At 45.6% G+C, this 24,427-nt stretch overlaps 1 protein-coding gene across 3 annotated transcripts in view; it reads left to right on the top strand.

Moving 5' to 3' along the window:
• The first annotated feature begins 2,744 nt into the window (after nucleotides 1-2,744).
• PDZD2 (PDZ domain containing 2) overlaps nucleotides 2,745-24,427 on the top strand; it is a 201,808-nt gene continuing 180,125 nt past the window's right edge. For all 3 annotated transcript variants that reach the window (XM_033085233.2, XM_033085232.2, XM_033085231.2), the window contains exon 1: nucleotides 2,745-2,817. The gene's annotated coding sequence lies outside the window, so the exon portion shown is untranslated. The remainder of the gene's footprint in view (nucleotides 2,818-24,427) is intronic.

The raw sequence follows: 24,427 nt of genomic DNA, 5'->3' as shown, positions 1-24,427 counted from the left end.
AGAAAAGCACAGAATGCTGCTGATGCTATGAACATCTGACCAGGCTGCAAAATTCAGTACTGCAATTCCTATATATCAGTGTTGGGAGACCAACACTCCCAAAACTCCATTTAATTGGGATTTTGATGTTCATATTGCAAAAGAGCATAACCTGCATAACCTCCAGGTTACTTAATAACAAACCTGCGTAACCTTCAGGAAGAGCAGTAGGAAAAAGCAGTGTTTCTCAGATGCTTACAGGTGAATGTAAAATATTACCATCAGCCTCCAGAATGACTGATTCTGGTTGTAGATAAAGATGACCTTTCCATAGAGATCTGCAGAACAAACCCAACACATATAGCACAGTATCTTTTCAACCTTTTGGCCTGTAATCAGAAGATATAAATAGTGATTGATTTACATCACAAAGCCAAATGCCAACAGCTGCCTATGAAAGCTTAGTAAAAGACATTGTTTTTGAGCATCAGCTTTGACTCCAGCATGTAATCCTTCCAGAGGCCAAATGCTCTGCAGCAGGAGCACCCAGCCTTCTGTGCTTTATACTATTATCTTGCAATTGATGCAGAAAATGGGGAAAATGGACACAACTGACTTTAGAGAGATTTAAATGATACTGTCATATGGGAGGAAAGAAAGATAAAGCAGTCCATTTCCATGCCACTTCTGTGTTGGTGTAACTCCTGATATGAACAGAATTGCTTTGGTTTGAATAAGAAGTGATTCAGACATAATCTGCTCCTTTGTGTTAGTGAGCTATACAAATAGGCTGGACTTGTGGATTTAAAAAAATAGAGATAATGAGTCATGGGAAGTTATTGCATATATATATTGGTGATTCTGATCCATGTACTGCTGCTAAAGTTAATCATAATGTGTGCACGGCTATTGGATATTATTTCCCAACAGAACTCATCACAAGGGAGAGTTGTGCTCTGAAATAAGGGGTCAGCATGGGCCACGGGCCCTCTGGGAATTTTTCATGTCCCACTGGGATACAATCACTGTTTTGAACTGGGATTCAAAAGGATATAATTCTCAGAGTCATCCTGCTTCACCCCATCATCCATCATGCTGTTGTGAGCCAGCACCATTTCCAGAGAGGCACCTGACAGCACAGAGGAGTGATTTGCAAGCATGTCTGCTCTCATGGGGATAAATAATGAACTGAGCATCATTCAAAGGCAGGTTCCTGGAAACAGGGAGGGAAAGTCACAAATGGGGACTGAATTAGGTTCGTATTGCAGTGCTTTTAGAAGGGCCTTGCTGCCCTGTGACTTTTCACTGGCAGGGACACAGGGCAGCGTTAGCCACACCATGTCTTGAACAGTGGAAGAACTTGTTGCACCTCCAAACATGTTGCCACTGACATTTCATTGAATTGTGTGCTGGGTTAACCCTGGCCCTGCAGGGAACCACCTAACAGGCTCACACTTTGGAAGGAAGATGCAGGGGAAAACCAGGACAGGACGAGGTCCTCCTGCGTGCTGTAGGTTAATGGGGTCTGCAGAGGTTTCAGCCTGTTTGCCAGCAGTGCTGGTGGGAAAACTCCACTCACTGGGAGATGCACTCCCGCCAGTCATGGCTTGCTCCGTGTGCCTGGGATTTCCTGACGGAAACAAGGAATCACACACCTGTTTTTTCCTCCTCATCCTGGAGGTCATCAGTGTGAAAGGGGTTGGGTTTCTTTTCTCGTGTGGTCTGGCTGACACCAGGCAAACCTCGGTGCTCTGCCCAGGGGTGCGCTCTGCAGTACTGTTCCGTTTGCATGGAAGCATTATGCATTCACAGAACAATTCCACTCAGCTCACAGCATCCTTCCCCTGCTGAAGAGTCCTGAGGCACTGCCTGGTATCTCGTGGTGAGCCTGTCATTGCAACAAGTGCCAGTAGACAGCCCTCTGCTCTAAACGCTGAGATTGATTTAGTTATCAGCCCAGACATTGCCATCACGAGCAATCATCTTCAAAGAAGTGATAGGCAGGGCATCTGGGCCAAACCGTAACGTGATTACCTGACAGAGTCTTTAATAAAGACAATACTTTAGAGACACTTTGGTTGATCTGAATTCTCTCTCTTTATTTATTTATTTATTTTTAAATTTAGATTTAATTTTAGAACAGCAGTGCTGGAAACACACTCCCTGAGCCTTGTACAGGGGCATAAGTCAGGAAAGGATTGTAGCTTGAAAGAAAACAGAGACAGTGACCATTCCCTTTTGCAGTGCTTAAGGAAAGTGAACCTGAAAAACAACTAAACACTTTAGAATGTAGTTTCATTTTGATAATCTTGAGGATTCTGCTAAAGGAAAAAAAAAAACAAAAGAGAACTTTATTAAAATATTAGAAAGGATCAGTTTAGATTAAAAAAAGAAAAAAAAAGAAAAAAAAAAAAAAAGAAATTCATTTAAATCATCCTTGGAACTAGCACTGCCCGCTGAGCGAGAACCGAAGATAAAAGCGATACAAGGAAAACGTTTAAAGGACTTGAAAAAATCCCAATGTGCCCGAAAACAGCAAAACCCTGCCAGAGAGCACCGCCTGCTCGGCGGGGGCCGCAGATCCCGGCAGATCGCAGGCAGTTCCCGCAGCGCCGTCCGTGTCCGGCCCGGGTGTCCCGCCGAGGGCCGGGGGCACGGAGGGAGCCCCGCCCGCCCCTCGGGCCGCCCCTCGCGGCATCCCCGCGCTCCCGCCCCGCCGGGGCCGCCCCCGCTCCGCGGGCCGGGCCGGGCGCACAGCGGGGAGCGGCGGCGCCGGGCGGGAGCGCCTGCCCCGGGCACGCCGGGCAGGTGTCGGGAGCGGGGCCCCGTCCCGCCGAGGTGAGTGCGGAGCGCGGCTGCGGGCGGGGGCGGCGGGGCCGGGGCTGCCCCTCCGGCGGCTTCGCTCCCGCGGGGCTGGGCTGGGCTGGGCTGGGCTGGGCTGGGTGGGCTGGGTTCGGCTCGGCTCGGCTCGGCTCGGCTCGGCTCGGCTCGGTTCGGCTCGGCTCGGCTCGGCTCGGCTCGGCTGGACTCCCCCCGCGCTGCCGCAGCGGGACGCGGGGGCTGCATCGCCCGGCGGTCACTGTGGTCATCCCACCCCGCATCGGCACCGCGGGCTCCGTGCCCCGGCAGAAGGCGAGGTGCAGCCCCCTGAGCTGCGTCTGCGGGGGGTCGTGGGTGCCTCCCCATTGCCTGCAGGCTCCGTGTCCCGCGGGAGGACAGGGTGCACCTCCCCACCCGGGGCTGAGGCTCTTCATCTTACCCAGAGTTGTTTGTGCGGGGTAGCAGCCCCTCCTCCACGTGTCCGTGGGGTGCCTTCCCCATGATCCCTGGGGCTCCATTCCCAGGGGGGTTGAGGGTCGCATCTCCTCTGGAGGGGCTCAGGAGGATGCGTACCCCACCGTGTCGGGGGCTCCATCCCCAGGAGGCTGGTGAGCTGCAGGAGTCCTTGCCCAGGGGTCAGTGGGGTTCATCGCTCTGTAGGTCAGTGGGGCAACTGTTGATAGGGTCCGTCCTGCTGGGCTGGTGGGAGTTCATTCCTCTGGGGGTCAGTGGGACATATTCCCGATCTGGGGGTGCTTGTAGGGTCTCTGACCAGCCCTCGCTGTGCTAATCCCTGCCTGGGGGGCGAGGGGCAGCTCGATCTCCTGCTGTGACACTTGGTCCTGTCTCCCGGCGTGGATTAGGTCATGTTGTGACAGTGCCTGTTACCGTCTTGCAGTGCAGCTGGACCCGGGGATGTGAGGAAGAGGGGTTGCCGTTGCCGTTGCAGGAAAAACAGCAACCACCCCCCACTTCCATGTACGCAGCAGTTTAATAAAATCAGACAGCATGAAGCATGTGGCCGATTTTTCCCCTCTAACCATCAGAAGGTAGTTCTCTGTGCCATTAAATACTCCTGCTCGCACAAAGCAGGCTGTGATATACGCGGTGTTGTAAGCCGGGGAGCAGTTGTGGATGAGATATGTAAGAGGAAAACATCAAGAGCTGACCTCAGACTCTGAAGTTAACTGTGCTGCCTCTCCATCGGGTGGCCTGGGGTACTCTCTTAAACCTGTCTCAGTTTGTAACTATCTGACCATTCTGCGTGGCCGTAAAAAGCTCTATCTAATGCCCCTTTGAAGGTACCATAAAGCTGTAAATGGGCTTAATATAGCCCATCCCGTTAACCTCAGTGCTTTCCCTCGGTATCCTTTTAATGAACGGCCACGCTCATGAATTTCTCTCAAAGGGCTGTCAAATCTTCTCTGCTTCTGGCTGGCAAAGAGCGCTGTGAAGCCTCGGGAGAGGAATCGTCCCAGAGCTGCCTCCACTCCCTCGTCCCTGAGGGCTGCGGGAGCTTGCGGGGGATTGGCACAAGATGCTGGTGGGCTCTGGGCGGTGCAGAGGCAGTTCGAGCACTGTCCCCGCACCAGCCTCGTGTTTTCAGTGGAGACATGAGGGCATGGGCTCCGTTTTACCCCCGGCAGCGGGGCCGCTGGAGTGGCTGTGAGCAGGTGTCACCGGAGTGCTCAGCCGCCTCGGTGCAGGCTCCTCTGCCTTCATTTTGAGGCAAACTGCGATGCCCCGTACACCCTCTGCAGCTCTCACTTTCGTGTGTTGGATGCATGTCCTTGCAAATGTCGTGCTAATCCCTTGGGGACACTCACAAACTTTTGTAGAGTGCCTTCTCCCTCTCTTGCATGGGTCTTTGCACTCTATGAATTATCTGGTTTTTGCACTCTATGAATTATCTGCTCATGGCACGTGGAAGAACAACCTGCAATATTACTGAGTTAATAATTTTCTGAAAAAACAAAACGCCCTAACGCAAATAGAATGGAAAATATGTCTTTGAAGTCTTTTTTTCTTTAAAATTATTCAGTGCCTAGCCTGGAGGAAACCAATTTTTTTTAAACTTTTAGAAAACTTACGGACGCTTTATGGAAGAAGGAAGATTTATTTTTCTTTTCTCTCTTTTTTTCTTTTCTTCTTTTTTTTTTTTTTTTCCACAGGAGGTGTATTCCATACTCCCTTTGAAATGTTGACAGGGGAATGCTGGTCTAGAACTCTTGATGTGTGTGTAGATGTTTAGTCTGGTTTACCAGCTTCTGAGCTGGCAAATGCAGCTGCCAGCAACTCTGCTAGCAGCACAGCAGAGCTGGCTCAGCCAGGGATGCCCAGGATTCCCAGGGTGGAAATCAAGACACTGATTGTCTCAAATGAGTTTAAGTAGGGAGAGAAGGTCAGAGTCCAAGTGGTATTGTAAAGGATTTCCTAGGAATGCAGAGAGCTGCAGCTATCTCAAGTGGTAGGTATCTACTCCAGGGATTATTTGGCAATCCTGCTGACATCAAGACTTGATGTTGTAAGGGTCAAATTTGAAAGCTATTGCATATCTTCATGATGTTACCATGGGTGTTTTACTAGCTTTTCAGTAGCTTTGTGAAATAGGGAACGGCTCTGGGCAGGATTTTGGCTGGGTGCAAGAGTGTATGCTTGTGTTGGGAGGTAGGAAAGGCTTTAATATAAGGTCCATCTGTCTTAGCTCATCTGCACAAGCACTGGGAAATGCTTCCTGCCTTTAAAATCCAAGTCAGGACATCTGTGGAAAAAAACCCTTTTTTGAAAATTATAGTTCTTGTACACAGCACACTTTGTCTCCAGAAAGGACAGCTGAGTTGCCCTAAATGAAAAGGTCTGGGTTTCACCAGAGTAATATGTGAAAAGGTCTTATAATGCGGGCACATTTCTAAACTGTTCTGAATGTTGTTGCTAAAAGTAGCTTCTGTACTATATTTGTACACATTTCTATACTAGCTAATATTTCTCAATATTGTTATTGTCTCCAGTATAGAACTTGGTCTCCTGCTGGGTTTCCTGCAGGTGTTTGTGGGTGTTCTATGTAGCATTCTTACCTGAAATGAATTCAAACCACTCATTAAACCCATCAGACAAATGCAGAAATTTTTTTTAAAAAGAAATAGTAGTTTTAACTGGTCAATGTTAAGTCAGGAAATTCAGAGACTGAGGCTCCAACAGCAATATTAACTTGGCTGCAGAATACATCCTGTAAGCTCTTTTATGACATACACCTCATAATGTAAACAGGAATAAGCACGTAGATTAACGTATGCAGAGAAAGAGTAGAAACGAGTGTTTTTCTGGATTTGCCCCCCTTGTCCCTGTGGCAGCTGGGTCTTGCACAGAGCCTGGGGAAGCCTGGCACTGCCTTACACCACTCTGGGCAGCGCATCCAGCACCAACTCAGACATACCCGACTATTGATGGAGTGAAAATAGCAGCAGCAAATGAGTAATCTGGGGTCTGTTTCTGTCAAAACAATGGCAGGGTAATGAACTGCATTTTGTTCCTTAAGGTCTGAGCTGTAGCATGTATGATCCTTGAGCATTCCCTCCTTGCCTCTCCCTGCTGGCGTGTCTGGCCCTGCTGAGGCTGCTGTGGTTGTAATGAAGTGCAGTGACTTCACTTTGGTGAGCCTCAGCTTTCTGTTTCTGTTACCCACGTGTTACAGGAACAGCTCTCCCGGCTAATTTTAACTAGATCATGTACAAAAGTGATTAAATGAATATTGTGCCTTAATACAGATCTGCAATGGACCAAGCAGTACTGCTCTTTCTATGATGTTGTCTTAATTAAAAACTCTGTTATTAATATATTTCACTGAATTGATAAATTTAGCCTGAAGGTCAAATAGTCTAATATGACCTTCACCATGTCACAAGACATTATATCTTGTGCAGTTACCAGTGCTCTGAGCTGGATATTTGCATGCGATGTGGTGTCATCTAGGGCAGAGACTGTGGTCCTTCAGCAGCAGCAGCTTCCAGCAATGACAGAGGTGGTCTGGGTGAATAAAATTAATTTATGGGTGCTCTCTTGGAGAAAATAATTATCCTTTTCTGTCTAAAAAGGGCTCCTAATCTATATCAGCACACTGATAGTGCTGCCTCGCTGTGACATTGTAAAGCTCTGCAAGGGGGGTGGGAGCAGCTGTAATGCTGCAATCTAATACTTCTCCTGTTATACCTGCCTAATGGCAGCTCCTCTTCAGTGCAGCCTCCCAAGGATGCTGCTAGAACACTGCTGTAAGCCATGCTGTTGTGCTTTAATTCCATTATTGTTCGATTTGGCCAGCATTTTATTCACTTTCTCTGCAGTATTAGGCAGTTTGCAAGGGGAGTTAGCAGCTGGGTGGGTTACAGCACTTGCTGTGTGCACTTGATCTAAATTTCTCTCTAAATGGAAATATATTAAAGTAACTTGGTAGAACTTCGAAATTACATAAATATCCTTTTGATAACTGACTTCCCTCCTCCCCAGCTGACTGTGTTTATCAAAATTATCATGACCCACACAGAATGGTTCAAATCAAACAGAGTATCTGGATCCCACTGGGTTTTGGTTCTGACCATTTCTGCTGTGAGAGAAGTGAAGGTAGGCACTGCTTTGAGGCCTCACCATGTGATTTGCTGCTGTCCCCTGTCAGCTCTCACAAGTGGGACAGTACCAGCCAGGATTTGTGGTGGGGCAGTACCTGCCAGCATTTGCCAGAAAGAACAGCATTGAAAAATGAGAAAACCATGGAAAATGGTCTCTTAACTACATTAAAGACTTGTGAAACTTCTGTCATTCTGCAAAAAAAACCCTGTAATTTTTACACAGTGGAGCTGTCCTCCCTGACTCAGACTGGGAAAAAGACCTATTCAATGTTACATTTTAATCATATTCAACACAAAGACTTTTGCTGTGCTGTTTAAAATCCAGCTTTCTTTCAGGCTGTGTTCTGCCGGGATGTTTTCATCCAAAACGGACTGCTGAGGCTGACAGGAACAGTCTGAAAAAGCAGCTCTAACCTTCCTTCCTGACACTTCAATAGTGACACCCACTGTGGGAAACTAGGGCATAAATGCATTAACACTTGTAACTGGGAAGAAAATCCTCTCCATGATGGAGACCAGAAGAGAGTGATTCCTAGATTCATGATACAAATTGGTTCATTATTTATTTCAATCAAAGTCTGTAGGTGCTGCTACAATGAAAAATTAAAGCGCACTTTACAGAATACATGTGAGCTGACATCCTGCCAAACCCAAAGCCTTCCTGACCTACAAAACGAAGGAGACCTTTGATGATTGCTCCAGTCTTTGAAAAGTCTCAGACAAATAGGCTTTGTCCAGAATTTTGACAGAGGTAAGACCTCCTGAAACAGATGCCAAACCCAATGTGTTCACTATTGCCTTCCAGGGAAAACATCCTGCTTTTTTTCTCCTGCTATTACAGATCTCCATGAGAGCAGCCCAGCTGCTTGGTCTTCTGTGAGTACTTTGGACTTCACTAGATATCCTCTTACCCATGCCACCATCCCGTTGCATGTTGTCTGCAAGTTTAGCAATGCTCTTATCTTCCCAGATGGGTAAAAGACAGCTTGTTTCCTGCTGGAGCAGGGTTTTTCCATTTCTCCAGCTGTATGCAAATACAACACTTGTATAAATCAGGAACTGTGATCTGACTGAAGAAACGTGCTCCTTCTCTCTCTGCTTGCAGGGCAAAAGCAGTTGCCCAGTGGTGTGGGGAAGGTCTAGCTTTAATACTGAGCTGTGTATTTTATTGGATATACTAGTCTTAGTATCATAGAATGGCAGGATTGGAAGGAACCTTAAAGGTCATGGAATTCCAACCTGTTTTCTATGGACCGGGACATCTTTCACTACATGAGGTTGTTCCCAGCTCAATCCAATCTGGTCTTGAACACAGCTTCTCTGGGCAAACTCTTATAGTGCCTTGCCAACCTCACAGCAAAGAATTTTTTCCTAATACTTAAACTAAACCTGGTCTCTCTCAGTTTGAAGCAATTCCTCCTTGTCCTGTCACTACAGGACTACAAAGTCTCTCTCCATCTTTCTTGCAGGCCCCTTCAGGTACTGGAAGGCCACAATTAGGTCCTACCCCAAAGCCTTCTCTTTTTGAGGCTGAACAATTCCAGTTCTCCCTGTCTTTCCTCGTAGGAGGGGTACTCCAGCTCTCTAATCAACTTGGTGACGTCCTCTGGGCTCCTGTCCCTCCTGTGCAGGACCCCAGCTCTGGGTGCAGTGCTCCAGGTGGGTCTCAGCAGAGCAGAGCAGAGGGGCAGAATCCCCTCCCTGCCCTGCTGCCCACGGGGCTCTGGATGCAGCCCAGGACACGTTTGGCTCTCTGGGCTGAGTGCCATGGCTGGGGCATGTCCAGCCTCTCACCCACAGCACCCCCAAGTCCTTCTGGGCAGGGCTGCTCTGGGTCTGTTCATGCCCAGCCTGTGCTGATACCAGGGTGCAGATAGCAGATCTGACCCAGGTGCAGCACCAGCACTTGGCCTTGTTAAACCTCATGAGATTCCCATGGACCCATTTCTCCAGCTTGTCCAAGTCCCTTTGGATGGCATCCTGTCCTTCAGGTGTGTCAAACCACCTCAGCTTGGTGTCATCTGCAAACTTGGTGAGGATTTACTCAATCCCTTCGTCTGTGTCATAAATAAAGATAATAAATCACACTGGTCCTAGTACAAACCCCTGAGAGACTCCTCTTGCCACTGATGTCCATCAGGACTCTGAGCCACTGACCACTACTCTCTGGATGCAACCTTCTAACCAGTTTCTTATCCATCTAAGAGTCCACTCATCAAATCCATTTATTTCCAATTTAGAGAGGAGGATGTTGTGGGGGATCATGTCAAAGACTTTACAAAAGTCCAGATAAATGACATTTATAGTCCTTCCCTTGTCTGCTGATGTGGTCATTCCATCCCAGAAGGCCACTGGGTTGGAGAGGTGGGACTTACCCTTGGTGAAGCTGTGATGATTGTCCCAGATCATCTCCTTGTCCTCCAAGTGCCTCAGCGCAGTGTCTAGGACAGTCTGTTCCATGATCTTCCCAGGCATAGAGGTAGGGTGACAGGTGCTTCCCAGAGTCCTTTTCTTCCTTTTTAAAGATGGGCATGATATTTCCTCTTTTCCAGTCACCTGGGATTTCACCTGACTGCCATGACTTTTCAGACTTGGAGAGTGTCTTGCAAACTGCATTGGGCAATTCCCTCGGGACTCTGGGATGAGCCTCACTGGCTCCTATGGATGTACATACTTGGTGGTACATTATTTACATTTTGTATTCAGGTGGTCATTGACCTGATCTCTACTTAGAGTCTCCATCCTGCTGTCCATCCACTCGAGGGATGTGGGAAGATAGGTTGCCAGTGAAAACTGATGACCAAGATCTGTTGGGGTATGCATTTCTCAAAACAAAGATCAAAAAGAGACTTAGGATCCACGGGTTTTGGGAAAGCTTCTGTCCAGAAGCTGCAGCAAAACTCAAACTCCAAAGGCTCTGCTTATTTAATGCCACCCAAACACTCTGATGAACACAGTGCAGCTCCTTTGAGTCCCCTGTGCTGGGGAGGAGGGTGAATGGGACCCCTGGCAGCCACCTCTGCTCATTGTAGTGCCTGGCTGTCAGCCCATCAGCTTTAACCAAGGCTGGCAGGAGCTTCAATGGCAGCTGACCTCGTGTTAAAGACTAAAGTCCTTGTCTCATCTGAGCTCAGTTCCCTTCATGAAAGATTTCAGATGACAAGTGGGACAGGTATTAAACTTTAACCAGCTGTTCATCTTTAAAATATTCATCCTGTTATGCTCTTACCTGTTTTCCCAGTGTGCCTGGGTTTGAAGGACTTTTGCAAGTGATGACTATCTATTTCATCTATGGTCATCCCAGATCTGCAGTGCCATTTTTCAGTTTTCAAGCTCTCCTCACAGGTAGTTCTGCTGGAAATATGCTCACCATGTTTATCTAGGAATACAAATACGCTGAATTCTAGCCAGGTTTCAGTTTTCCTCCCAGGCTCTCAGCAGCATAGATTATATTCCCCTTCTCTTAATCACCTTCCCCACCCTTCATTCTTCTGTACCACAGAGGAACCTTCCTCCATATGGGCTGTGTTTCGATCCTTGACTACTTGGGGTGAGGAGCTGAGCAGAGAAATGTCTTCATTGCCGTGATGGGGCTTGGGCTGTGAGATGACATGTGACACATTCTGTTCCAGCAGGAATCCATCTCCTCCCTCTCATGGAGAAGAAAACATCCTCCTCTTCATCTTCTGAATAAAGCTATGAGCATTTCTCTATGGGGAATCTGTCCCATAGCTCAGCAGGAAATAAATAAATGCAGCAAACAAACGGGTGGCACCATTCCAAAATGTGCAGTTACTCAGGTTGGTGCACTGTGGCTGCTGAGAGGTGTGGGGCTCTGGGGAGAGGGGTGTGATGGGCTCAGCTTGGCCTGCAGCCTTGTCTTTCAGGCCTTGTCCACATGCATAAATAAGGATTTGAACCTCTGTGCAGTGTGTAGTCTGAAGTGTGGTGAATCACAGCTCCTGGACGTGTAGGGTGGAAAGGACCGGCTGGGTCACCTGTGCTTTGCTTTCAGGAGGATCCTTCCTAATTAAAGCATGACTTATGGTTGCAAGATGTCTTATTTGGGTGGTTGAATAAATTGTTGTCCTCTCCATGAAAGATGTGAAAGTGTTTTTACTAATGTGCCTGTAAATGTCTCAGCTGTGAGGTTGTTATTTACTGCACTATTGTAATGTAAATGTTTGTGGTTATGTTTGCATTGATCACACAGAGAGTGCACACAAATTTTATTTCTTGCGGTATTTAGGCTTGGTTTTTTTTATTCCTGCTGTATCTGTTCTGTTAGACACTATATCATAGAAATTGCTTGAAGTGTAATTGCCTGTCACTCAAGTGCCATTTTACAATATAGAGTTGTATCAATTAAAAGATTCTTCCTCCTCCAATTAATTTTGATTCTTGGGGGTAGGTAGCATTGTTTGTCTGCAGAACATTCCACTAAATCATTTGGTACTTTGTACATTTATTTACTTTAAAATGTATTCTGTGTGAAAGGTAATGGCCTGTAGTTACAGCTGCATAAAAGAACCTTCTTTGTCAGAGTGCTCTGGCTTGCTGTGGTGCTCCCAGCATTGGAGGCAGCCTGAGTGCTCCAGTCTGATAGATGTGAAATCACTGGTTGTACACAGGCAAAGAGGGGGCAGCTGCCTTCTTTTCATGTGCGTCTAGGATTGGGAGGTAGGGAAATCAGGCGCCACAAGTTTCCTAAATGAACTATTTTTTCAGGTTTTTTTTCAGTCTGAAGGCCGGTGTGTCCTACATGACTCTTTTGTGGATGTGGGCAAGCATCAAAAATGGTAGCTCAGCTTGAGAAACATGGGGAAACTGTTTAGAATTGTTGTTTCTTGTTTGGAGTGATCCTCTAATGGAATCCTTTTTCAGTATGTACAGACACTGGAAAAATGGAGCCTGTGAGTCGGAGGCCTTGACTGGAGACAGCCTGCTTTGAGATTAATGATTTTATCTGTGGCCTTTTAATACCTCCTAGAGATGGGATGATAGCTTAGGAGTAATCTCTCTGATTGGAGGCAGGAATTCCTGCTGTTTGGAAGGTATGACATGATATCTTCAGTGTCTCCGTTCAGTGTTCAGTGGGGATAATCCAGCCTTGGGGTAAGGGATGGCCTCAAATTTGATGGAGCTTGGATAAGTGCCAACTGATTTAGGTATCTAATCTGTAACCAGTAAAACTATTAGTCTGAGTCATGTAAGTACACAAGGAAATATATTTTGAACTTTATGTACTACTAGATAGTCAGGACAGTGGACATTACATTATCTACTGGCAATGATGCTGTCATGGGCTCTTACTCATAGGGATTCTTTTTTGTTGTGGATGGGGGGGAGGTGGCTGTTCCAAGAACTACTTCTAGCTGCTAAAACTGATTACATTATTGTTTTTTAATTTTTAATAAACTGTTAGGCTGCTGAAACTGATCTTGAGATTTTCCATGAAAGATCTAATACTTGCCTTAAAATCGCCTGGTTTCATTTTGATCTGTAATTGCCTGGAGTTCAGCTGGCTGCACTGCCTGTTGAAAATGGTTGGTATTTCAAAGCCATTGTGTAGGCTCTGAGTGTCAATGTGTGAGTAGGTTTTGTTAAGAGTGGAAACACTAACATCCTTTATCTGGGGGGAGAAAATAGATCCATTGGGGCCCATTTCTACTAAAGACAGAGCAAACCTGGAGCAAAAGCCCATGTCTTTCACAGCCATCTTTTTCTTTCAGCTCTACTTCCATTTATTTTGTGATGCTGTTGGCACTGCAGGAATGGTTTGCTCTTCCTCAACTGCACTTAGAAACTTTCTGTTTGCTGGAAGGTGCCCTTGGCAGTTTGCATTGAGCAGCAAACTGTGATTTCAGTTTAAATGAACACTGCTTCTCTTAAATAAGAACTTGTTTAAATACAGTCAGGTTAAAAACCGACTAAGAGTCTTTATGGAAGAGCTTCCAGTTTAAACATGGCCTGGCAGGGATATGCACAAGCTTGCCAGCATTTCAGAGGTGACCCTTTACAGCAGCATCCCTGTCTCCTTGTTGAAGGCGCTCAGGAAAGAGCAGTTCTCAGTTTCCCTTAAATATTGCCAGATTTTGAAGGGATAGTGAGAAAAGTAGCCTATTTTGTGTTGATAAAAATGAATGCAGATTTTTCCAGAAACCTGTTTTTTTTCAGTGAAGAGTGTGTAGGTATAGTCATATCTGGTATATTGGGAAAGACTTAAGATATTTAGGACAATAAGCAGCTGCTTATTCTGGGTGTTGGCATGTTTTCTTCTTGGCGACCTGGTGGGTCGGGTGTAAGCTGCTGCTCAGCCCAGGCCATTGCCAGAGGAGGAGTTGTCCAGAGGAGTTGTGTGTCCACAGGTGACAAGTCTGGAATAGTAAAACCTCTCCCTGTGCTGGCAGTGTTCTTGCTACTTATTGCTCTGCATTGCAGGAGCCCAAACTGATACCCAAAATATGAGTTCCACCTGCCTCTTAGTTTTCCTGACCACTTTGGTATTTGTAATCCCTCCTTTGCACTCATGTTGCTATGAAGAAAAGCAAAACAGCCAGGAGACCCGATTATGTGCTTGAGAAGCAATTAAATGGTGTTGGAAATGCTGCCAAAACATGAAAAGCAAAGGGAAATAATGAATCTGGGAAAAAAAGTTATTTTCTGTTTCTTATATTGTGTTTATTATTAATAGATGGAAAATTATTTCAGACAAAGCTGTGAATTTTGTTAGCCCTTCCAAAAACACTTCAATTTTTTTAAAGCTTTCCTGTGAGTATTATGGCCAACCTCATCATACAGCTAGATGTATTCATCTCAGTTAAATGCAATGGACAAAATCTACAAAACCCAACTGCTCAACCTTATAAGCAGCTTGCATAAACATAAATTATTAAGGTCACAAAAGCTCCTAGAAACCAGCTGAAATGAGTGCACTGTTGCATTTCTTTTTTCAAAACATGCATTAATTAATAAGGGGCTTAGTGCCCAGACTGTTTCTTTCCCCCTCCCCCCGCCCTGCCTCCATCAGATTTTGCTTTCATCAAGTGGAGGCAAAAGTGTCACTTCTCCCTCTTCCTCCTCCCTTTTGTTTGGCTGGAGCACAGGAAGGTGCCAGACTTCATCCTTCACAAGCCAGTCGTTCACAGCTGTGATTCCCTAAAATGCTCAGGCGGGTTGTGTTTGGGCTATTACAACAGCAGCATGCCCTCCAGAATGGCCAGGGGTTTCATTTCATGCCTTGTTGGACTGCCAGAATAGGCAGCACATGGTGGCCATGGAGGCACTGGAGCTGTGGGAATGTGTAATGGGGGCTCCTCTCCAGCTCTTTCCAGCACAGGAAGTAATTTCAGCGGCTTGAGTGAAAAATGTGACTGCATGTGCAAAGTCAAAGCACATGTCACGTTCAGCACTGGAAGATGCTTGCAGCAAGGAGCTGAAGAAGTAAAAAAAAAAAAGCAGTAATAGAGTGGTGTTAATTTTAAAAATTAATTAATTCCATTGTGGTGCTGGCTGTAGAGGAGGCAAGTCAGGTTAACGTGTGGAGGGAAGAGGCTGCAGTGACTGAGTGGAAGTTGAAGAGAATTTCAGTGGTGGGTGCAGGTGCTGTGGGTGGGGAGAAAGGCTGAATCTTGTGGAGCTTATGCAGGAAGAAGCAGCTCAGATGAGAGAGCTCACCTGTGGGACTCTGTGATTAGGAGAGGGGATGCCTTCAGAGACAGTCCTGCAGTGTCGGAATTACTGCAAGCAAATATTGAGCTTGTGTATGAGGTGTTGGGCCTTGGTGTCCTGGAGATAGCAAGTGACTTGAGACTTCTTTACCTGGTTTGTGCTGTAGAGGAGCCCCCAAAGGCAGACACCTCTCTGTGCTTGCCAGAGTCAGCGTGGAGAAGGTGGGGACAAAGGCTGGTGGTTGGCAGCTCTGCTGTCTGTGGTCCTGGCAGCTGCAGAAGAAACTCAGGTAGGCAGAGTTTGGATTATTGAACCCCAGAAAAACAAAATCTTTATGCTATGACTCCATTTTGCTTGGTGCCTTAATGAAATACACCACAAATGCCAGGGCATCTCATGCAGTCTTCTGAAAATCTTCTCAGGTACCACACCTGAGCTTCATCTGCAAGGAATCCAGTTTCTGCAGCCACCAGAGAAACAGTTCAAGGAGACACAGATGTTAAAGCCATTGCTCAAATGCTTCTTCTCAGGGCTGGGTACCTAGTTTTAACATCCCTTAACTTTTTTAACTTCCCAAAGAGCAAAAAGGTTCTTTGGGATGAGTTTCGGGGGATGCCTCCACCTTGCTGTGAGGTGGGACACAAAGGCCACAGTGCATTCACCCCAGAGAATGTTTATGGGCCTGCCTTGTTAAAAATCAAGAAAAATGTTTGTGCTATGGTGCATTCCATCACGATTTTTGAAAATTGACCTCATCAGAGGCTGCTTTTTGATATATAATAAAAAACCTCTAAGCAGCAAAGGAGCTTTAAAAGAAGCAAAGAGTTGACATATTTGTTAATACTCAGAGTAGCGATGCATTAATTTTAAGACACGCTTTTTTTTTTTTTTAAATAAATGAGGACACTAATTAAAATTAATCCATTTATAAATCTTTCCACATCCAGTTTTAGAGCATAAATAAAACATTTGCCTTGTCTGTCCCTTTTTTCATCCTAAGACAATATAGACCATGTCATTTTTAACTCTTAATGGTATTGAGCAGACAAAACTACCTTAAATTCTTTGCTAAAAGGTATAAAAATTGGTGACATGGTGGAAATAGCTTTTAAAGTACAGGAAGGATGGCAGTGGGAATGTTGGGAGTGCCTCAAAATGGGTTTTAGTGCTTGCCTTTGGGATCTGCAAACCTGAGCATTTTCTTGCCCTGTCTGACTCTCTGTCCTCCATTCCCACACCTTTCACAAAAATGAGCTGTTTGTTGGCTGCCTTCCTTGATGTGCATCTTTCAGTGTGATAATTTGCATTATAAAGTACTCAGGGATGAATTTACTCCAGTTTTGCTCCCAAAGTCAGGCAGGATTTCAGTGGGTGAGGACGGAAAAAGAGAGGTGGTGGACCAATCCACGAATGTGCCGTATTTGATTAATTTATATGATTTAGAATTTAAAAAAAAAAATTAAAAAATTTTAAAAGAAAGAAAATGGAGAGCTTATGGCAAAGAGACTCTTTGAAGTTTTAGTTCTGTGACATGAGAGACTGCAGTGTTGCCAATGCTGAAGGTATTTTTCTGTGCCTTGTTTATAGGAGGCTGAACACGACCTTGGGCCTGTGATTGTCGGCAGCTCCTCAATGTATGCTAATTAGTAAAGACTGTGAGAAAAGTAGTACAGCTGCTGAGGGAACTATACATTCTAATTTTTTAATGTGTTCCAGATATTATCAATTGTGCCTACAGATCTTCAGTGCAGTTGTGGCTGTGTGGAGGTTGCACATGTCTGTGTACCACAGTAAGGCACTTGCATACAGAGTGCTGGCAAAACTGCTACCCACTCCCACCCCAAAAAATCCCAAACAACCAAAAACCCCCTGTAGGTGATACTTTAACATTAGCTGTGTGTCTCTGCTCTGTCTCAGGCCATGCCAAAGTGAAGAGATAGCACTGAGCAGGTCTGTTGTGTGAGGGGATGCTCCCCTCTGCTTTCATATGCAGATTTTTAATAATATAAGTATGCATCTCTGCTTCTTGTCATTCCCATCCCTGGGAAGTTTCATGTCCCTTGCTATCTTCTATCATGCTCTTTGGTTTTGATGTCTGCTCTTTATAAATCTTCCAGTCTGAAATCTGCCCAGAACTGCCCCCACTCCTCCTTGGCAGGACTAATGCTCAGCAGCTGCAGACAAAGTGAAGGTAAGAGGAGAAAAATCACAAATCCTCAGAGAAAAATGTGCAAACAAAAGTTATGCTGCCTTGGGAAGGGGCAGCTTGCTATGGTTCTCCTACAGACACAAGTAGGAAAGGAGTTGCTGCTTGGTGGATTAGCAGATGGAGAGTTTTAGATCATTGTTTCCAGCAGTGTTTGCACTCTAAATATTTATCCACAGTGCACAGGAGCATTGTTCCACCTTTCCCAGAGAAGTTGTGCCCAGGTAGGAGGTTTGAGCCTCCCTTCCTCCCAAGGGTAATGGGATTTAGATTCGTGATAGCAAGTTTGTGACTCTTGAACAAAGTTGCTGAGACCTGCTGTTTTAAGCTGTGCTACTGGTAATCAGTGTCCTTTTGTGAAAGCATAAAGAGACAGATGTTGCAATTGCAGGAGTTAAGGCTCCACCGGGTGTTTGCTCGAGGTGCTCTTTCTCCATGGGTGCTGCCATGGGAGGTGGGGGAGTTCAGGAGGACGTGGCTGGACAGTCACCCTCCTCATTGCCAGAAAATGAGAGGATTTCTCCTTGCAGAAAGCAACTTCTGCGTGGGGCCGTGGAGGGCTTTTTGTCCTGTGTGCTCAGCTCTTGGTTTTGAAGTGCTGTGCAAAATGACTTCTTTGCTTCCAGCTACAGATTCAGAACTGCAAACCACCCACCGTACAGCTGCTAATGCACAGATTATCTCCACAGCCAACAGCTTTAAGTAATCAAACAGAGATAATTTTACCTCTGTGACCCAACAAATAAACACCAGAATCAGGAAAAATCCTTTCGCCCACACAATCCTACCCAGGCTTTCAAGGGCAGAGCGCAGTTTCATCGGAGCCAGCAGAGGTGTCAAGGTCACCAGGTTTGTCCCATCCTGGATCGATGGTGAGCTGGCAGTGCAGCGGTGTGGGGAGCTCTCAGGAGGTCACCGTGCTCTGTAATCTGATGAGACCACCTCTTGCTGCTGCTGCTGCTGCAAAAGGCATTAAATGAATAGAGCATATACTGGAAGTTGTGTTTGCAGCCCTGCTTTCACAGGAAAATTGTGGCTTGGATAGGCTTTTGTTAATGACTTCAGCCTTTAACTTTCTGTTCTTTGGAAGGACACACATTTCTCACAGCTATCAGGGGTTTAGCACCATTAAGAAAACACAACTGTTACATATTGTAGCATTGCATCTGTGGCTGCTTTCTCACTGACCCATCCCCTCCAGTATTGAGAAAGAGAAGAATTGTAGCCCAGAAGTTTTATCAGAAAACATTTTTTGTACTTTAGAAGTCTGTTTCTTATTGCTTTTATTTCCCTGATCAGCTAATTGTGACCATTTTCTCAGAAATGAAGTCTTGGTGGGCTTTTTTGTGTTGGTAAGTCCTAGTTGCTCTGAGCTTCTCTCATATTCTCTGCCCTTTCCCCCTTTGTTCTAGTAAACTCATTTCCTTATTCCTATTATTAAGGATACTTAGCATGTTGGCGTTGGGAAACAGCACTCATTTCTTCATGGAAAGCAGCTGCTTAATGTTTCATGAGTTGCAGTGAATAATTAAATAAAGAAAAATATATTAGCCCACAAAACTAGTTGGCAGCTGAGAGGAAGAAAGCATTTGCAGTCTGCTGGGGAAAAGTGACACTCCTGGCTTGGTGTCTTGAAGCACAAGGGTAAGGTTTAAAAGTGAATAAGTCTGGCATGACATTAAAAGATCTGGATTTCTCTACTTTCCATGCACTTACAACATTAATCTTTAATTGTTGTACTCTTGAGCTACTGGCTGTGAGATCAGACCTGGAACTGGTGGGGCTAAGGAAAACCAGGCTGGTAAGTGGAATGAAATGTCAGCAGGGACCACGACCTTGTGAACAGTCAGGGATGGAAAGGCTGTCAGCACTCAGGCAGGCAGGGGGCCTGGCAGCCTGATAGTGTATGGCATGAGCAGTCTCCATGTAAATAAGAGGTTTTATTACCCTTCATAGTCCTTTCCACTCTCTCTGGACTGTACAGTCATTGCCCCTTTTCTTTTGATTTTGTAGTGCATCTTGAAACACAACTGTTGGGCTCTGTGAAAGTGGGGTGAACGACTGGGCAGATGGGGCTTCTGTGCTGGGAGATGGGAGCAGGCTGACTGCCCTCAAAGAATCTAAATGAACCATGGAGTTTTTTTCTTTCCAAATGAAACCAGAACTGGCCTGTGGTTTTGCAGTGACCTTTGCAGTTTTACAAAGGGAGATGAGACACTTGCCATCCTCATGGCAAGCTCCAGCTGTTCCAACAGTTACAGATTGAGATCTGTGCTGAGTGTCTTCTTCTTTACCTCCTCCCATCTAGTTTTTCCTCTCAGTGCTCATATAATCTCAAATGGATACCATGCTTTAGTGGGATTTGCTGAGACCAGAGACAGAGGGTTGTGCAGAGCAGGAGCTGCCTGTGCCATTGCAGATCTCTTTGAATGTGGTTAGTGATGGTCTCGTCAGCTCAGGTAGGAGCCTTTGTGTTTTTTTTCTAGCCCTGTGTGCTGAGATTTGGAGACTGGATCATATAATTTGTATCTGCATCACACAAGAGTCTTTTGCATTTTCTTTGCCATGTATGATTTGCAGCACTGGCTGTGGTGGGGATGGTGAGCAGGACTGCAGGGATGATGTGCATCTGGTGTGCTTGATACTCACCAGACCAACTGCTCAACAACCAGAGAACATCTTGCAGGTCTCCTGCCTTCACATGCTCTGCCACTCTGCCAGTGTGACTGGTCTGACCTCTGCTCAGAGTGAGAGATTGGGCCCAATTCAACTTTTAGCAAAGTAGGGAGATGCCTAGAGAGCTATTGCAGCAAGCCGGAGAGTCTCCAAAATGAGGAGAAAGGGGACTTTTCATTTCCAAAAGGACTGTTAGAAATTCTTGTCGAGGGTTAGGCTGTACCAGTGCTATTAACTCTTCTGCTGGCTTATCTAAGTACTGCTGAAGTTGTGACCTTTTAGATCACATCCACCAATTCTTCTCTTTAAATTGACAGACTCTGCACTAAATGGCTTATACTTGGTAAGACAGATACAGAAAAGATGAGAAAAACTTTGAGAGGAAATGTGGTTTTTAATGACAATCTCTTGCATCTCATCTTTGGTAGCTCAGAAGCTTGTGATGGGCTGTATGGCAGAAAAGATAGTGCCATTTTAAAAGTGCTGCTTATTTCACTGGCTTAAACCTTTCCTGTAGACTTGATTCAGCAAGGTAAATAACCACACATCTGCTTTGAATTGCATGAATACTACTACTGAAATTAGTGATACTCTTCCTGTGGTTCATTTAGGATGCATGGTTGCAGCTGACCCAATTCCTGCTGAAATAAATGGAAGAATTTCCCAGTATTCTATAAACCCAGGTCAGGTCCTAAATCCGTTTAACCCCTTGAGTGCCTGCACTGGTATCTGCTTACCACAGTGCCATGGTTTGGGAGTGGTAGAAATGCTGGCATGCATTTCATTGACCCGAATTGTTTCCTGTAAGGTGCACCAAAAAAGGAGCTGTCCTCGGCCCCAAACACTCTGCAGTTCATCTTCTGATGCTGCTCTGTGTCACTGTCTGATTCCTCCCCTGCCTTGACTACTCTTGATTTTATTCAGCTGAATCTGCATTTTCCCTGTGCACAGTAACAAGCAGGAGTCACTGCACTCGAGAGCCAGTAGGAAGGCAATGGCAGCCAGACCTGGAAATCCAGTAACCCTGGTACCACTGACCTGAGGATTAAACCCTGCTCACTGAAACATGAGCCCAGGCTGCCAAATTGCCCGTGATAAGCCTTAAAGAACTGGGAATAAAACCATGCCTGCGTCTATTTTCTTTGCAGCAACTTTTTAGCTGGAGGCTCATAACTGGCTGCAGCAATGTGAATAGAGAGCCCTCGCAGGAGACCTGGCAGCGCTCAGCTGTGCTCCAGGATCCCATTCTTGGGGTTTTGTTTGTTTGTCGTCTGGATTAAGGGGATTAAAGACTTAACCTTTGTACAGCCTTTCAAATAATAACTTGTTTGTGCTCGTACTGTATGTCAGGGAAGGGTCCTCCCCCCTCCACTGATTTCATGATACAAGTGAAGATCTGAGAGTGGCCAGCTCATGTAAAGTTGTGTCTTGTGTTTCAATCCCTCATAAATTCCGCTCGCTGCTCTGTTCTCCATTTTGTGGTGCTGCTGGGACCAGGGCAGGGTATGTGCTTCAGACCCCTATCCCAGGAACTGGGAGCTGTCATGTTGGGGGGGGGGTCACAGTCTGAGCTGCCAGATCCTTGTCCAGCTGCTGCGCCTCTGGGCTGTGTTTTTTGTAATCAGAAATAAAATTCATGCTGCCAGATGGGACCCTGCTGCATGTTATCTGTCGCTGGCTGTCTGTGGCCATTCCTTACCTCCTGCTCCAGAGTGGCTTTTTAAAACAGGTTTCAGAGGTCTGTAGTTCACACTGCAGCCCTTTGAGTGAGTGGGAATGTATTTTTGGAGATTCTTTTGGGATTTGTGGGGGGGATTATTCCATCAGTGACTAAAATTTTCAAAAGCATCTTAGTGATTTAACAAATTTCTTGGCATGTGCAAAACAAGACTAAGGAAGACTGGAGAGCTGTCTTTAGCTCGAGCATTTTTCTTCTACTCCCTGTGCACATTCCACATGTGATTAAAGGAAGACTCAAGGCCACCTTTGGGAACAGTTGGTCCCACCTGCAGTTATATCATCTGCAGGCATGGCCAGGACTTGCTTTCCTCGATATGGTGCAACACCTGCGTGGTGTGAGAGATGCCCAAGAGACAGTCGGGCAAGCATAGATTTGGGTGGCCCTGGCTTTAGGATCTTGTCCTTGGATGTGCTTCCTTGCAAATAGCATTGATCCAAGAAACACTGTGCGTGGGAGTTTTGGGGATTGGATTTTTTGGGGATGAGAGGTCATGGGGATGGGAATCCTTGGGTTGAAGTGTGTGAGGAAAAGACTCAGTCTCAGTCTTGTGAGGGTTGTTTCTGCAGATATGGCAGTGCTGTAGGATTCCAGAAGACGCAGCTGTCAGCATGGCACTCTGCAGACACTTGGTGGGAAAAAACCAACATTATTTTGGCTCGTCCTGTTCACAATGTAACAAGGACGTAACAAGGATGATACAACTTCATCTTACGGATCAGGAAACAGCTTTACCATCCAGAGTGTCATCACATTTGCTGACTATTGTCCCCTCCAACAAAATACAACCCTCTTCTAGATAGAGCAGCCCATTTATATAGTAATGCAAAAGCTACAATACCTAGAAAAACCACGGGTCTACAAGTCTGTATCCAAGAATCTGTGTAGTCCAGCCATGCTCAGGACATGAGTGACCACTGCTTTCCCTCCAAAGACAGCACAATACTGTGTCAGCCTCTAACAAAGGTTGTCACCATCAAGGACTTTAGGGAAATATTTTTTAAAAGAACTGCCTGAATATTGCCTAAAAATGTACTTTAAAGAGAATCCTTTATCAAAGTGATGTAACAACAGGAGTGTTTGCTTTTCTACTTGACCCTGGAACAGATGAGTCACAGAGAGTTAACCATTTTCTGCGTTTTACAGGGGGTTTTATCTTGCAAGAGATTTGCCCTACCCTGCTTAAATTTAGAAGATGTGAGTACCCTTGGGTCTTCTGCACAGCAAAGGGAATACAGACTGAGCTTGAGCAATATGTGTTAAATTTGCCAGCAGTTCTCCACTGCAATAAGTACCTCTTGCAACATAACACTGAAATCTGTGGATTGCAAGCCTGTGCTTTCTGGAGTATAATATACTTCATCCACTCCACCAAATGCCCATAAGGAAATTGTAAGTGAAATCAAACCACAATATATGAGAGTGAACTTGCACAGACAGTGGATTTAGGACACAAGCACCTCATTCTGGCTCCCGACTGTGCAATTTTCAGAGGCAATTCACAGCAAGTACGTAATAGTCAAACAAGTTGGGTTGGACATTAAGTTATGTGGTGGGTAACATGTAGAAATAGATGGAAATGTGGTTACAAATTTGAAACTTTATCTTTGGAAACTCTGTGTAGCATTTCTGAGAGCTCCACTTGACCTAGAGCTGCTGGGTAGAAGCAGTAAAAGTGATGAAAAAGCAGTGAAAATGAATTAATTTGAAAAGTCTAAGTGCATATTAATAGGACCTGCTATATTCAACAATTTTGCAAGCGTGTCTGGCATTTATAGATGAACTGTGCTGTTTGTTACATATTACATTAAAGAAGAATCCTGAACCAACATATCAAAATGTCAAACTAATACAGCATTTTTCTTTGATCTCCTTTTTTGTTAAAATGAATTATTGATAGCCTTTTCTGTGGCTGACAGGAGAGATGTCTGATTTTTATTTGCGTACTAGATCAAATCTCCTATTCCTTCTGTAGACAGAGGTCTTTACAACAATATCTAGATACGATTTGTGCAATTGCAGAGCTCAGATTCTTTCTAGCAGGGAATGTTCTCCCCACCCATCCTGTGCTGCTGTGATTTCTTGAGCTGATATTTTCATTGGACGTCTTTTAGCAAATGCAGAGCCCACCCTGGAGCCAGCGGTCAGGACGGTGCGATGGTTTTGTGTGGGCCACAGACCACAGGGGTGGGCGTGCAGCTCCACTGAGGGATCTGGAGCTGGTTTCCCAGGATCTGTGGAGAAAAACCTGTTTGTCTTTTCAGCGATGTGGCTTGGAGAAGGTGTTTTCCAGAGTGGGGTTAGATTTGTGCTAGGTTTTGGGGAGATGGGGTGTATGGTTCTGGAGGTTTTGGTGGTACCAGGGGATGACACCATCTCTATTACTCACCACCACCTGGTTTGGCCATCAGCAAAGCCTTGGTCACTGCAAAAGCTCTCAGCTGCTCCGAGTTCATGTTTTGCAAAACTCTCTTTATTCTCAAATGTCACCCCGATTAGAGTTCCAGCAGTCCCATGCTTCTTAAGGATCGACCTCACTCCTGGAACTTGGCAGCCCCCAAACCCTCTTGCTGCATTTCACCTACAAATGCAGAAGTGGTTTTTGCTTTATTTTAAGGTCAGAAATCTCTGTCAGAGAAACAAATCTTCTTCTTCTTCATGGCCTCCTGTTTATCCTGTTTAGCATTTTTAATTGCATCCAAAAGATGCTGCTTGAGT

Source organism: Catharus ustulatus, chromosome Z (genome assembly GCF_009819885.2).
Source record: "Catharus ustulatus isolate bCatUst1 chromosome Z, bCatUst1.pri.v2, whole genome shotgun sequence".
NCBI classification, from domain to species: domain Eukaryota; kingdom Metazoa; phylum Chordata; class Aves; order Passeriformes; family Turdidae; genus Catharus; species Catharus ustulatus.
Note: the sequence above shows the minus strand (reverse complement) of the source record. Positions and strands in the feature narration are given on the sequence as shown.